Genomic DNA, 15,148 nt, shown 5'->3' with positions numbered 1-15,148 from the left:
CCCTTGGAGATATTCAAAAGCTGTCGGTGCTGGACAAGCACTGGGTGTCCCTGCTGAAGAGGTGAGGTTGGACCAGCTGGACTCAGAAGGCCCTTCCAATCTGCACCAGTTTTTGGTTTTGTGATCACACATCATTAAAAATAGTTCAGATTGAACTCACCTTGTTCCTCTGCAAAGTTTGTGCACGAGCGTTTGTTTTGCATCTCCTCTGAAAGAATTTTTACACTTTGTTTAAAAACTCTGCCTTCTCCTGTTTACAGTGCCTGGCTTCAATGTCCTGAACAACCCAGCCAAGTACATTTTTGAGCAGTGTGGAACCTGAGCTGTATTTAAACGTGCAATAATGAATTACTAGTGGTTTTCCTCAGGGGGTGATGGTGTTTTATGCCTTTATTAATAACCTAGATGATGAGACAAGAGTGTGCTGTGCTCTCAGCAGGCCCATGGTTGATTGCAGCCTGGGAGGTGGGGGATAAGCTGGAGGGCTGCTGTTCAGAGGACCAATTTTATTTTCACCACTGGTGTGGCCAAACACTGGCATTGGGTCCCTGAAGGGTTGTGACGTTTTCATCACTGGGAGGTTATGTTGAGCTCCACACCAAGCTCTGGGACAACCCAAGCCCTCCTCAATTGATGTGATTTATTACAAATGACTCAAGAGGCTCAATGTGTTTACCTTACTAAGGAGAAGAAAAAGACTAAAAGCAGCATTTTCTACAAAGTAATTGTATCTGCCAGAACTCTTCTACCAGGTCTTTAACTGCTTACAAAGCCAGGACTCACACCAGTGCCTACAAACTAAACCTAAACAAAGGACAAGTACAAATAAATGCATATTTCTAAGTTTATTCAGAGTCTCTAAGGCTGATGGGAAATAATGGAGATAAAACATGATGTGTAGTGGCTGTTTGAAGTTGGTCCTGCTTTGAGCAAAGGCGAGAGATCTCCAGCTGCACTGCCAGCCTGAAAAGGATACAGCAAAAAATTGGAGATGGTGGCAAACATAGTAAGGACAGCTCAGTTAAACAGAGCAGTATGAATCACTGATAAAGTGAGGTCAAACACTGCAGGGGGCTGCGTGCTGTTAACACACAAATAACCACAGCAGAATTGCTATCTACAGAAGCAGCCCATGCACTGCTGCAGCTCCAGAGACTGAGCAGTAGGAAACATTACAGAACTTGTGTTATTTTGAATGCAATCCTGAGCTATGTATTTACATCCCATGTCTGACGCACTTCATGAACTGGGAGATAACTGGGTTTCATTTCAGGAACTGCAACAGAACATAATTTCTGCTGGAAGGCCTTAGGAGCATGACACTGCTCCTCTCCAGCCACACAGAAGCACCTTGTATTACATGTCCCATCCCTTGCTCTGATAGGGCTGTTGGTAACGAGCCACACAAGCTTCAGAGCATCTTCAACATGCCCATGTGCAAACAGCTGTTGGCACCCACTGCCACCATCTGAACCAAGACAGACATATTGCATGTTGGAGGACTCCATCATCAGCTGAGTGGTGTGGTTGACACGGTTGAAGGAAGGGATGCCATTCAGAGGGACCTCGAGAGGCTGGAAAGGTGGGCCCGGGTGAACCTGATGAGGTTCAACATGGCAAAGTGCAGAGTTTGGCACTTGGGCCGGAGGAATCCCAAGCATCCCTACAGACTGGAAGGAGCGGGCCTTGAGAGCAGCCCTGTGGAGAAGGACCTGGGGGTCTTGATAGACAAAAAACTTAACATGAGCCAGCAGTGTGCCCTTGCGGCTCGGAAGGCAAATGGGATCCTGGGCTCCATCAGAAGAGGGGTGGCCAGCAGGGACAGAGAGGTGATTGTTCCCCTCTACTCTGCTCTTGTGAGGCCCCATCTGCAGTACTGAGTCCAGGTCTGGAGCCCCCAGTACAAGAAAGACAGGGAGCTGTTGGAGAGGGTCCAGAGGAGGGCCACGAAGATGATCAGGGGACTGGAGCACCTCCCCTGTGAGGACAGGCTGAGGGAGCTGGGCTTGTTCAGCCTGGAGAAGAGAAGGCTGCGGGGTGAATCATTGCAGCCTTTCAGTACCTAAAGGGAGCCTACAGACAGGAGGGGAATCAACTCTTTGAAAGGGTGAGTGACAGCAGGACAAGGGGAAATGGTTTTAAGTTGAGGGAAGGGAGATTTAGGTTGGACGTCAGGGGGAAATTCTTTACGGAGAGAGTGGTGAGGTGCTGGAACAGCTGCCCAGGGAGGCTGTGGATGCCCCGTCCCTGGAGGTGTTCAAGGCCAGATTGGATGGGGCCCTGGGCAGCCTGGTCTAGCATTAGGTGGGATGGTTGGTGACCCTGCGTGTGGCAGGGGGGTTGGAGATTCATGATCCTTGAGGCCCCTTCCAACCCTGGCAATTCTGTGATTCTGCGATTCTGTGATCTTGTATGAGTACATCTGGCACTTAATCTCTTACAGTACCCATCAGTGTGAGGCAAGGGCACATCCTATACCCTACATTTCAGGCTTAGCCAACCCTAAAGATGAGTGAGAGTTATTCGTGCCTCAGCCTGCAGCCATTTCTTCATTCATTTCTCCTGCTTTTGAAGCTGGAAAAGTTTTCAGTAGTCACTAGAGAGCAGCACTCATCACAAGAAGTCAAGAGCTTCAAACACAGCAATAACTGGGGACAAGAAACACAATTCACTCTACTGCAGCTGGAGTCCTTGCAGGTACTCCATGCTGGCAGACCTGAGCTCTGCATTCCCCAGCTCACACGTGGTCCAGTTTCTGGGGAGAAATAGCATAGGGTTGTTGTCCACCTTCTTCTGATGGAGCACACACCTGGCACTCCTCCCTCCTCCTCCTCCCCAGACACTCAGGGTGAGCTCAGATCCTCCCTGCTCTATTTTCTGCTCAGCTATTACTCACAACACCCGTGGGAAGTGGATTTTTGCACCGAGCACAATGCTGGGAGTGTTTGTGCACACCTGGGGAACGGGAGCCTCAGGCAACGTGGGGCACCAGAGCGGGCAGTGTGCAGTCACTGCAGGCACAGGGACTTCACTACAGACACACCAGGGCAGTAAGGGGATTCCTCTCTGCAGCCTCAAATGGCCAAACAGGTTCGGGGAGGAAATGGATCAGACTCCACTCTGGCATATTTCCACCCAAAGCACAGGCTAGGTGTGTTTGCTGGAATCTGCACCTAAGCATCTGCAGTTTTAATTGAAGGGTTTCTGGTGCTGCATATGTATGCAAGGGAGCGTGAAGATGTCACGTTCAGATGTGGAAACACCACTGATTGGTGTCTGTACCATCACTCAGTGTGATGAGAGCTGTGGTGGGATTTCTTTTCCCTGCCCCAGGGTGGGACAGGCTGGGAGGAGTGCAGTGTGTCATTTCTCATTTGTGAAGCGAAACATCACTGCCACTTATACAGCACAGGAACATGGGTGTCACCAGCTGCAGCAGATAAGGATACTGTGGTCAGAGCCAGCTAAAGACGGAAGGAAAGTCTGCCTTCATTTGATTTTGCCTTTTATGAGCTCCTTCCAGCGCCCCATTCCTGACCCCACACAACAATATGCAGACGTGGGAACAGGAGAAAAAACACTCCAGAAGAAAAAGCAGTATAAAATAAAAGATAGACTAAACAAGAACTAGTCAGAGCCCACCAAGACTGCGATGTGTCACTACTCCTGCACGCCAGCCACAGGCATCCAATGCTGTGCTGGAAAGCAGCAGATGATGTGTTTGCACACACAGAGTGTGGATAGGGGCACCCCGGCCCCACTGAACACAAAGGCAAAACGTCTGTCTGCAAAGTGACTTGTAGGGATGTCTGCATTTTGGGGCACCCACCGGATGCCCGTTGGAAGGATCTGCATCTGCTGGAAGAGGGAATTCTCAAAGTCACAACAAGAGAAATAGTCTGGAAACGGTTTAATATTGACTAATGCACTGCTAGACATGTGAAATGATGAGACAGCAGCCAAAAATAACACCACAATCTTCAAGGAGCCTAAAACAAAAATCCCGAATAGCATCTACAGCAAGTGCTGGGGACTGCAGCACTGCAGCTGCAGAGAGGATCTGCTGTGTCACTGTCACACGGCTGCTGCACTGACACTCCTATCTCCTGCTGCACTCCTCACAGTGCAAAATGACTTCCCCTGCCCCAGGAGCAGAGCTGGCAGCCTGCAAGGAGCAGAGCATTGCAGCCCCCTCAGCTGCTCAATGTCTGTAGGTGCTCAGAGCAGCTCTGGGGCTGGAACACAGTCCCTGCTGCTTCCCATGCCCAGCAGGGAACTGCCCTTTTCTGCACAGCTGCAGCTCTGCTTTGGTTCCCCTTCCAAATTCCCAGAACACCCATGAGTCAAAGCTCACTGCAAGCAGATCTGAGCCTTCAGCCATTGGGTAAAGCACCTTCCATCAGGTTGTTCCTACATGAGCACCAAACCGATGCCTGTGCAATGGGAGCCCTGTGCCAAGGAATCTGGAGTTCCTGCACAGAAACAGAACAGCACTTGCAAAGTCTCTCAGCATGCTGCTCACTGCCAGGTATCAAAAGATGCCTTGCACATGCAGCAGCCAGCCATGTGCAAGGGAGCAGGGAGGATCTGAGCTCACCCCGAGTGTCTTGAGGAGGAGGAGGAGGAGTACCAGGTGTGTGCTCCATCAGTTCTCTCTTTCTAGAAGTGCCACATTGCCCCCATACTTCAATTTAGCAACATTTTTTTTCTTTATGGGCAGGCACAGAAGTTGGTAGGCAGGTGGATCGTATCACATCACAGGCCAAGCTGCCTTTCTCACACTTCTGAGAAAAAATGTCCCATACTGCACTGGAGGAAGATGCTTTTCCTCTTGGATTCAATGCCCCATGCTGCTACTTGTCCTCAGGAACAAATCTTACTGTCACATTTCATTTCACAAACACCATGTGGGCATCCCTCCAGCACTTCACAGACCTGGCAGCAGTCTGCATGGGGAAAGCGGCCCCAGCTCAGCACTGCCTTTGGGACACTCATCCAACACAAAGGGTCTGTCCTGCCCTCCCCAGAAATGTGGGGGTAGGGACACTGCCCTACATAAAGAGCTACAGAGGAATCTATAGAGGAATCGAGGCAGGTGCTGTTTGTTGCAGTTTGTAAGACACAAAGTGATGGGATATCAGAATGACCAGACAGAGATTCAGAGCAAACAGCAAGGCCATAGGAATCACTGCTTGCAGGATGTTACCAGTACCAAAAGTTCATACAAGTCCTGAAAATGATAAAAAAAAAAGTGAATGGAAGAAACCTTTGAAGACTATTAAATGTAAAAACCATGAAGTCCTACGACTCAGGAAATCTGTGGAAGTGAGAAATCTTACTGAATATGAGCACTGTTCTCATGCTCCTTCCAACACCCACTTTGGATGCTGGTGCAGGTGGGATGCTGGGGATGCGGCTCCTTCATCCAACCCACAGCTCCCTCTCTGCTGCTTCTTTTCCCCTTCCCCTATTAGTTCAGTTCATTCCCCTTCCCCTATTAGTTCAGTTCACTTCCCCAAGCTCCATTCCCCAGATAGCTGGCACTTGGTGAAACCTAAGACCTATCTTCCACCTCATTCCTAAAGCCATTTCTAGCCACTGCTGGAGACATGACATGGGGTAGGCAGACCCTTGCTCTGATCCAGTAGATCTCTTGCTATCTTCTCAGGCTCTTTTTTGTCCCATTCTAAACACCTACCCAGGTGAGATAAGGTCAGCCTTGCCCCACAGGCAGGAATAACACTGAGAAGTGCCATACCACATACAGGCTACAGTGCCCCAAAGCATCAACCCAAGCAATTTATCACCCAGCAGCATTTACAGAGCTGGGAAAGGCATCCCTGCCACCATACACCAAACAAGATCAACATCAAGTACACTGCATCGCTGTGTTCATTAGACACAAGCAACTTTAACCTCCACATTCTTAGCATTATAGCTGAGAGCCACATATGCAATGAAGGATCTCCACCGGCATGCAAATTACAGGGTGCTGTATGTTTCTTCACACATCATATGATCCATGGCATACTGTGCTCTCCTGAAGGAGTGCTGGGAGGACATCCAAACCAGCACCTCTGCAAAACCCACTCCTTTCAGCTCTGGGAGCTTGCCTAGCCAAGAGGCTCGAGATGTTTCCACACAAACTGTTGAAAATGGGGATTACTGTGGTTTCCTCACTGAAATCAGTGAAGTTTGTCAGTAGTGAAAGGGAAGTTTTGTAGCTCTTTTACACCCATCAAAAGAAAAGCTTGGGGAGGTGCCATCGTTGCTGCCTGCGCTGCACTACAGCATCTGCTGCACCATCTGCTTTATGCAGAAACCAAAGCACAGGCTGGCAGCCAGCGGGTGTGGGTGCTGCCCCTGGCACACAAATGCCATCCAGCAAGCTGCCAACTCCCAGCAGAGAACAAACACTGGGGAAGAGCCGAGTTCTGGAAAAAGGAAGCATGCAGGGCCATGCTCCCATGGAGCAGGAAGCTCCACGTCACCCCCAGGTTGTGTCTGAAGCCGTGACAGCAATGTGCCTGCAGGGTCACAGTGGTATTACCTGCAACTCTGTTCTCTGTTCAGTAAACGACCTGCAAATTTTCAAATGGAATGCACAGAGTTGCAGTTCAACTCAAAAATCTGACCACGTCTCTTTACCAGACTTCTATCAGACCTCTCTTACCAGAGGAAGATATCCCTCACATCACCATCACAGCTTATTCGTGCCATCACCTTTTGGCAGCACATCCATTTGTGAACAACTGCTTTCAAAGATGAAGCACAGGAAGAGTGAAATTTCATCAGAAATCTCTGAGAACATCCTGAGAGCTGCAGCCACTGCCACTGAACCAGGCACTGATGCATCAGTTTCACAGCTACAAGGTCACACATCCCATCACTCTTCTTATTTTTTGCTCTGCTTCAACCATTTCAATGAGTTCTGCAGACCCAACACTGCAGCTCCTTCAGGCTGTTAGGAAAACAGCAAAGTAACAGAGACAAGGATTGACTGTGAAGAACTATGGAAGGACACTCCAAGTCTCATGAAGGAATTTTCTGGTCCCACCTGAGCCTCTGCTGGCAGCTAGGAAAGATACACAAAAGAGATGATTAAAAGCATGGCTTCTACAGAGGGAATTCACTGATAGATGAGAATTACTTAGCCTGGAAAATGCAATGATGCAGGATGAATACAACAGAGCTATAAAACTATGAATGGTTTGGAGAAGAGGGATAAGGATCAAATATTCACTGCCTTTGTAATCACAATAAACAAGGAGAGATGCTGATCCTTGTGATGCAGATAATTTTGGACTCTGCCACGGGGCGCTGGGTGCTCCAAGTTTATGTTGGTTTGAGGCAGACTGATAAAGCAGTATAAGAGACATCTCTTGAGGGTTAATGAATCTACAGAAGTAACACTCAGCTCTGTAATTGCCTGTGCCACAAAGGGCTGCAAGAGCACACAGGACCTACGCACTGCAGGTTTGCCCTGTATCCATCTCCTTCCCCAAGGCCCCGTTCTTGGCCACTGCAGAAACTCAGATGCAACTGTGGTCTGATCCAGGAGCAATGTAATGGCTTCAGGTAGGGAAGCTGAACCCAGCTTATAATGACAAAAGGAGAACATCTGTCCCACCAGATCTGCATTGAGCACTGGGGGAAACAAGGCTTAAGGCTCAGATGGGAGCCACGAGTAGCGGCCCTTTGTTGGCAGGTCTCTGCTCTCTTCAGTGCACTGGGCAAAGCAGCAGCTGTGCTTTGCTTCCTGACCTCTCCCAGAGGGAAAAGCCTTCTATCCCACATTGCACAAGAGCACAGTGTGAAGAACAGGCTTATCTCAACCACACACTGGCCACAGTGCACTTCTGGAGGCAGGGAGAGCTGCAAGATGAAGGGAAGCACAGCCAGGTCTGCTGGTCGGTCCTCTGGTCCTGAAGCAGTTACACGAGGTAACCCAGCTGAAATGCTCCTTTCCTTCCAGAAGGCTGTTTGAAATCCCCAGAGGACTGCGTGCAGCCAAACAACTTGAAAACACAGTCTGAAGGTGGACACGGGTAGCTCCACGTGTGTTTCCTTGTCATTCAGCATCTGCTGTGTCAGAAGGGCTCTGACTCAACACTTGCCTGAAGCATGGAAGCCCTACAAGGAGGCAGCAATACAACTTCGCGGAGGGAACAGTCATGTCCCAACTCAAGGCAGAGCTGTCAACAGGTTATTTAATAGCCTAATTTGCATTTATTTATTTATATATTAGATAGTTTTATGCCAACCTCAATGAACAAGACTCTGCTTATCTGCAAGAACAACACAGAATCCTGCTAACTGGCCTCAAAACTCCAAAAGGAGAATGATCCGGACCAAGGGAGATTCTCATCTCTAAAACAAGGTGGTGTTTGGCCTTCCAAAGTAGGAAAAACACACATTTGTGAAGACAGAGAAAGAAATGGGCCATACATATTCACAGCTGTGCTGGTTACTTAAACTGCTAAGAGTTACAGCAGAGAGCTGAAGAAGCAGTAGGTGTGGGGCACCTGGGCTTCATTAAGGCCTTTGGCACTTCCCCCACGTGGATTTTCATAAGCAAAGTTAAGGAAACAAGCAAGGATAAAAGGACGATGAGCAAACAAGAAGGGCCAGTGCTCACTGAAATTGCACCCTGGTTCAGTGTGAGAGGCAGAAGTCTTATCGGTAGTGGCACAGAGATTGTTAAGAGCTGCTATCGGAGATCAGCAGTCAGGGAGGACCAAAATACATCTCTAGACATGGTCAGCAATGGTTGTTGGGTAAGAAAGTAAGACACAGCGTAAGTACAGAGTGATCTTTCCATTCATACATTTTCCTACCGCAGCTCCTTTGCGGTGACCAGTTCAGCAGTCTCATTAATGAAGCATGATACAGAGTGGGAAGGAGACGGAGAAGGCAGAGATGCTGCAAAGCTGGGAGATGACAAGCCCAGAACACAACCCTGTCACACAGAAGCAGTAATTCCAAGCCCAGGCTGAGCATCTTCCTGAGCCAAGTCCTGCTATGCAGGCAGGGGAACAACAGAAAAATGGAAGGGGAACTGGTGGACTCACAGCAGAAAACTAACACAGAGGTAAGATGCTGTCACCTACCTACAAGGTCATTTTCTGTGCAAAAAGCCAAGTAATGCTCTAGATACATTAAGACATGCTGTACACATGTCAGGAGAGGTCTTTTTTTTCCTCCTCTGAGATAGAACAGTAACCCACAGGTCTGTGCTATAGGGCTGAGCTACACGACTGCAGCAGTGCCTTAATTACCCAGCAATCAGCCGGGAAGAGCGGGCAGCTCAGTGCTGCACTGCAGGCAGAACTGCAGGGCTCTGCGCACAGCTCAGCGCTGCTCTGTGCAGCAACAACTGCAGCAGTGAGCACCCAGCACAGTGACAATGAAGGAGGGGGGGTGGGGAAGAAGGGGTTGTCCCTTGGCACCCCTCCCAGCTCTGCTATGCTGGGAAATCGGACCTGGAGGTCCCAGCTTGCTGTCTCTTTGTCAGGTGTGAGGTTGGACTCTGGCTGAGCTCTGTGCTGGAGCAGCCCATCTCCTCGTGCAGCACTCGCATGCCCAGTATTCACCCTTTTAAAGCTGTGCTGTCACAGCTTAAAGAGTCCAGACACCCTTCACTGATTTAAATCAGTATAAAATGGTGAAGGAATAAGAAAAAAAAAGAAGCAGCAGCAGCAGCCAGCCAGCACAGACAGAGAATTGTTCATCCCATGCCAAGCCGCTGCCTCAGGCTGTGGATTAACGGCCGCGGTTCTCCTGCAGCCAAAGAGAGCGCTTCAGGATACTGCCCCAAGGCCCAGTGCTGTGGGATGAGAACAGCACTGGGAGAACAGCCCCGGCCTGGGCCGACTCCTGAGCTGCTGTTTGGAGCTGTATGGGAAGGCCCAGGCCAGCCATGTCCAACCCGCAGGCCACACGCAGCCCAGCACAGCTCGCCATCATGGCTCTGCCTCCATTGCTCACAGCGCCTGGCTGAGCAGGACAACATGGGGAGGGCATGGGGCAGTGCTGACTCACTGATGGCCACACTTTTGTGCATTCTGATGGCTAAACACGGCCCTGCGAGCAGCAAAAGACACGCAGCCGTGCTTTCCTTTTTGATAAAGGAATTTGAGGACGGGTTTCAAGGCTGTCAAACAATTATCAGTTTATAGCTGTGACTCCATTTTTGGTTGTCATAAATACATCACCTGTGAATTTTCTCATGGAACGTGCAGAGCTGCAACCAAAAACCTGACCACGTCTCTTTACCAGACTTCTATCAGACCTCTTCTGTCTTCTATCAGAAGATACCCCTCACATCACCATCACACCTTATTCGTGCCATCGCCTTTTGGCAGCACATCCATTTGTGAACAACTGCTTTCAAAGCTGAAGCACAGGAAGAGTGAAATTTCATTTAAAAAAATCACTGAGAACATCCTGAGAGCTCACTGAGAGCTGCAGCCACTGCCACTGAACCAGGCACTGATGCATCAGTTTCAAGCTACAGGGTCACACATCCCACCAGTCTTATGGTGCTGTTGCTCTCTTTCTTTCTAATGCTTTAATAAAAATAATAAAAAACAAGTTTTGTTCCTTACATATATTAACTATATATACATATATATTATGAGAGCTGCTCTGGAAAGTATTACCTCCTGTTTTATGATGTCAGTCCACGACATCATCAGAGTTGGATGTTGGTGGTACAGCAGTAGAGGTTGAACCTTCCCACCAATATCCTGTTCTGTTTTGTTGCCGTGGGACAGATGGCAGCATTGGAGCACTCTGACAGAATGGTGTCTGATGTGAAAGTGCATATGGAGCAAAGGTGGTTCACTGAATTCCTACACGTGGAAAATAGGGCACTTTTTGAGCATCCCAACAGTAGACGTGAGCACAGTGATGCATTTCAGCAGTGGTGACAGTGGGTCACCTCTGCCAATGTAGATTGTGATGAGCACAACATGCAGCTTGTGTTCATCACTGGTGAAAATGCACAGCTAAAGGTGGTGATTATACTAAGCTAAACAGTGCTTTGTAGCTGAGAATTTGCTCCATCAAACAGACTCAGTGGATTAGTTGTAGTTTCCATGGAAATAATTAGGAGGTATTACTTTCAGAGCAGCCTAAGACAATTCCTCAGCCCAGGCAGGCCAGCAGATTGGGCACCCGTGGGACAGGTCGGGCTGTGCCAAGGGTAAGCACAAAGCAGCACTAACAGCAGCGACCCACTCACTCAGTACAGTCCTCCAGCAGGGTATTAAACCTTATTGTCAGAATTCAAAACACGTTCAAAGTTTTATCTCAGGTCTCCAGGAAGATGCTGATGCTGGGGGTTTCCCTCTTTGGTGCACACAGTCTCCAGGGAAGGCAGTCCCTGGCTGCCTGCTGACACCTGGTGTGCATCCAACACTCACAGACCCAGAACTCATTGTTTTTACCCATTTAGGGTGCTGCACTGGGATGTCCAGTCAGAGCTGCTCCTGCCCCAACCTGCAGCCAGAATGCGTGGGGCTGGATGAAGGCTGCAATCAGCAATAATTCAGATGGAAGGCCATCCTGAAGAAGCCAAGGACCATGAATTAGGTGACGGGTGCAGCAGTTGTCACTCCCACAGAAAAAGAGGGTCTGGACTTGGTTTGAACTGTAACCTCCTAGCAGTAGGGCCACCTGTATGAGAGCCTGCATCAGCTCACACACATGCATGCACCTTGCAGCACTGCACAGCTCAGCAGCATTGGGACAGCACAGAGCTAAAGCACAGAGCTGCACTCCTCAGCTCAGCCAGCGGAGGAACACCAGGGGTTAATGGTATGGAGAGAGAAGGAGGAAGCGGTCAGCCATTTGAAACTCCTCTGGCATGAAGGCTGGGTTAGGTTACGCCACTGCTCCCCTGCATCAGCAGCATCCTTCAGCTGCATCAGGGAGCTGCCAGCACAGCAAGAAAAGCTCTGCAGCACCGTCTTCTATCTGCTGCTCCTTTTGCAATCCATAAAACCTATGCTCCACTTAAACAGATGAGTTTGCTGTTCCTAAACCTTCCCTGCCTGCTAGGGGCTCTGCAGCACAGCCCAGAGAGCCTCTGTTCCACCAGGACTGTGCAAAGCAAGCAGGTAATGCCACCAGGACCATGTGAAACAGCAAGCAAGCTCTCTATGACCACATCAAGCAGCAGGCAGTGCCACCAGAACCACACGAAGTAATGGGAAATGCTACCAGGACCATGCAAAGCTGCAGGCAATGCCACCAGGACCATGTGAAACAACAAGCAAGGCCACTGTGACCACACAAAGCTGCAGGCAATGCAATCAGGACCACGCAACGCAGCAAGCAAGATGGGGCAGGAACACCAAGCAGATCCCCACCTGCAGGCTCTGACTCAAACATGCTGCAAAAAAAAGAGTAGTGATTGCTCCCCAAATCATTTGTGCCAGGTCCACCTGGTACAGAAAAAAAAAACAAAAACCCAAAACAAAAAAACACCAAAAAGGGTTTCAAAGCTGTTAAACGGAGGCTGGCTGGGACGTGCCAGGAATAATCTCTGAATCCTTCACCATCACCCAACAAGAGCTCAGGCACGCTGTCCTCTGGCCATACCACACATAATGACAACCAGGACTTCCTTATGATGATGGCCCTGAGCTCACCCCCCAACCCACACGTTTAGGATCCACCTTTTTTGTTCACTGGCAAAGTGTGAAGTCAAACGATAGGAGGGATTCAGGAGCTCGTGTCACTCTCTTAAATGTGATTTATGCAATGAAGACAGCTGGGTAGATTGGGAGACTCTAACAGGAGTCTTTTGTATTCAATTTACTGCTGAAAATACCCTCAGGTAACAAGAAAACCAACTAAATAAAATAACTTACAAACAGATGACAGTGGGATCTTTGAAGGAACTTTTTATGCCTCTGTGAGAGTGTACTTGTAGCTGCTGTGACCTAAACAAATTAACCTCAATATTAATATTCAGAGACTAATAAGATTAATAAGATGCTGCCAGCCCCATGCTGCAAACAGCCTAAAAGAATGCTTCAGAGAGATGCACACTGAATGGATCAGCATTTTTGGAAGCATGCTGTTTTTTTTCCAAAGCTGTTGTTCTGCTGGGAGGAGCAATGGTACCCAACACAATCCCTACAGTTCTAGGGGTAGGCAGATCTTGGGGTCCCTGCTCCTCTTTGGAATGGATTGATTGCTGTGAGGTGAGCTCCCGCAGGCAGACGTGAGATGGGAAATTTGGGAGCACAGCCCAGGTTGCCACTGAGCAGCCACAAGTCATACAGGTGTTCTCCTGGTGCACAGACAACAAGAAGGCTACCAGGATGGGGTGGGAACACCTGGCAGCTGTTGCACTGAGAACGGCCAACTCAGAATACATCCCGAGTGAAATCATGGACAGAATCACAGAATGGCTTGGGTTGGAAGGAACCCTAAGGATCACCAATTTCCAACCCCTCTGCCACAGGCAGGGCCACCAACCTCGAGATCTGGTACCAGACCAGGTTGCCCAGGGCTCCATCCAACCTGGTCTTGAACACCTCCAGGGATGGAGCATCCATGCCCCTCTGGGCAGCTGTTCCAGCACTCCTTCTTTGCAGCAGGCTGAGAATTATGAGGGAAAAAGGCTGTACGTGGGTTAGAGGTCTGAGGACTGGACAGGGCATTCAGCAGCTGCTGTTGGGATTCTTCTTAACATAGGAAAGGGCTAGAGAGACACGTGGCCTCTGATCCCTCCGTGCAGAAAAGTACCTGAGTTACTCTGTTAGCCTGCAGAAAGTGCATCCCCTGCTGCTAGGGATTGACACTGGGGAGTCAGAATTTCCCAGGGGAAAGATCCTCCCTGACATCCAGCTGCAACAAGCAGCCAGAAAGCTGTTCAGATGACAGAACCACGGGCTGGGATTTCCAGCAGGAAGGTGCTGAGTGATATTTCTCCCAAAGGTCTCCCAGAGCTCACCCAGCTCCTGTAAACCTCACGTCCACAAGGCCAAAGAAGATGCCCATCAATTCACAATTACTGTAGGAAAACTTAGTTTCAAATTTGCAGTTTCTTGCAAAAAAAAACAAACAGTTTGGATACATCCTACTTACAAGAAAGAGGCAGCTCCCAGGCAGCCTGCCTTGATGGTTTTGAAGCACACTGGCATCTGATGGACCACAGAAAACAGAGGCTTAGGACAAAAGATGGACAAATCCTTTTGCTCTCGAAGCACTCACGCTCCCGCAAGCATTACACAAGATGCTAATGAGGGAACAGGCAGGCTTAACGCCAAGCATTAATTTCTCTGAATCCAATCCTAAAAGACCAGAGCCAAGAGAGAACACGTGCTTTTCTCACAAGAAGCAGAGAATGGCGAACCAAACCTAATACCAGATGGGAGGAGAGGGTCTCCTTCCATCACTGCTGGGCAGGGCTGCTAAACCCCCTGCTTTGCTCTTTCTGTGTCCTCTTTCCCTTTGCACTGCCTGGGCTGAAGGACGGATATTCCACAGGAAGGAAGGACTGCCTTGGCTGCACTGAGATGGGACCGCATGGCTTCCTGCCCCGAGCTGCTCCTTTCTACATAGGAGGAAAGAAGTGGAAAAGCTGCATTTTCTGCCTCATCCACGTCGCCAGTAAGGCGGTGAACTTCATCCCAAGCACCACATCACCTAGTTCAGCTCCTGCTCCAAAGAGGGCTTCTGTCAAAACTGAGAGGTGAGCAGTGTTGATCCACTGGGGGGGGGGGGAAAGAGGGGGAGCTGGGGAGGCAGTTCCTGCTGCAGAGCTGCAGGAAGGGGCTCACGGCCACCGCTGCTCCTGGAGGGATGGGGAGAATGCAGGACCTTCCCCAATTCCCAGTTCCACCCCCCTCCCCCCAACAGCAGGGCTTCGCAGGACTGCAGAACAGCCACAGCAGACAACAGGAGGTGACTGCTTTTCTGCCCCCAGCAATTGCTGTCTGACTGCGCCTGTGCCAACCTCACACCCACCTTTCACTCCTGGCTGCCAGGAGCTCACTTTTGCTGCCTGAGTTCTGCAGCACGGGGGGACCCAGCCCCCAACCCCCTCCCCCCCCCCCAGCAGGCTGCAGCATTGCTCTGGGTCACCTTCACCAACTCACAGCTTCAGAGCTTTCTCACATCACTGTCAGTC

At 49.6% G+C, this 15,148-nt stretch overlaps 1 protein-coding gene across 2 annotated transcripts in view; it reads right to left on the bottom strand.

The window, feature by feature from the left end:
• Window positions 1–15,148, bottom strand: part of LUZP1 (leucine zipper protein 1) — a 35,755-nt gene that overhangs the window by 14,769 nt on the left and 5,838 nt on the right. The gene's annotated exons all lie outside the window — the stretch shown is intronic.

Source organism: Phasianus colchicus, chromosome 24 (assembly GCF_987193195.1).
Source record: "Phasianus colchicus chromosome 24, bPhaCol1.hap1.1, whole genome shotgun sequence".
Classification (NCBI taxonomy): domain Eukaryota; kingdom Metazoa; phylum Chordata; class Aves; order Galliformes; family Phasianidae; genus Phasianus; species Phasianus colchicus.
This window is presented reverse-complemented; position numbering and strand designations above follow the sequence as displayed.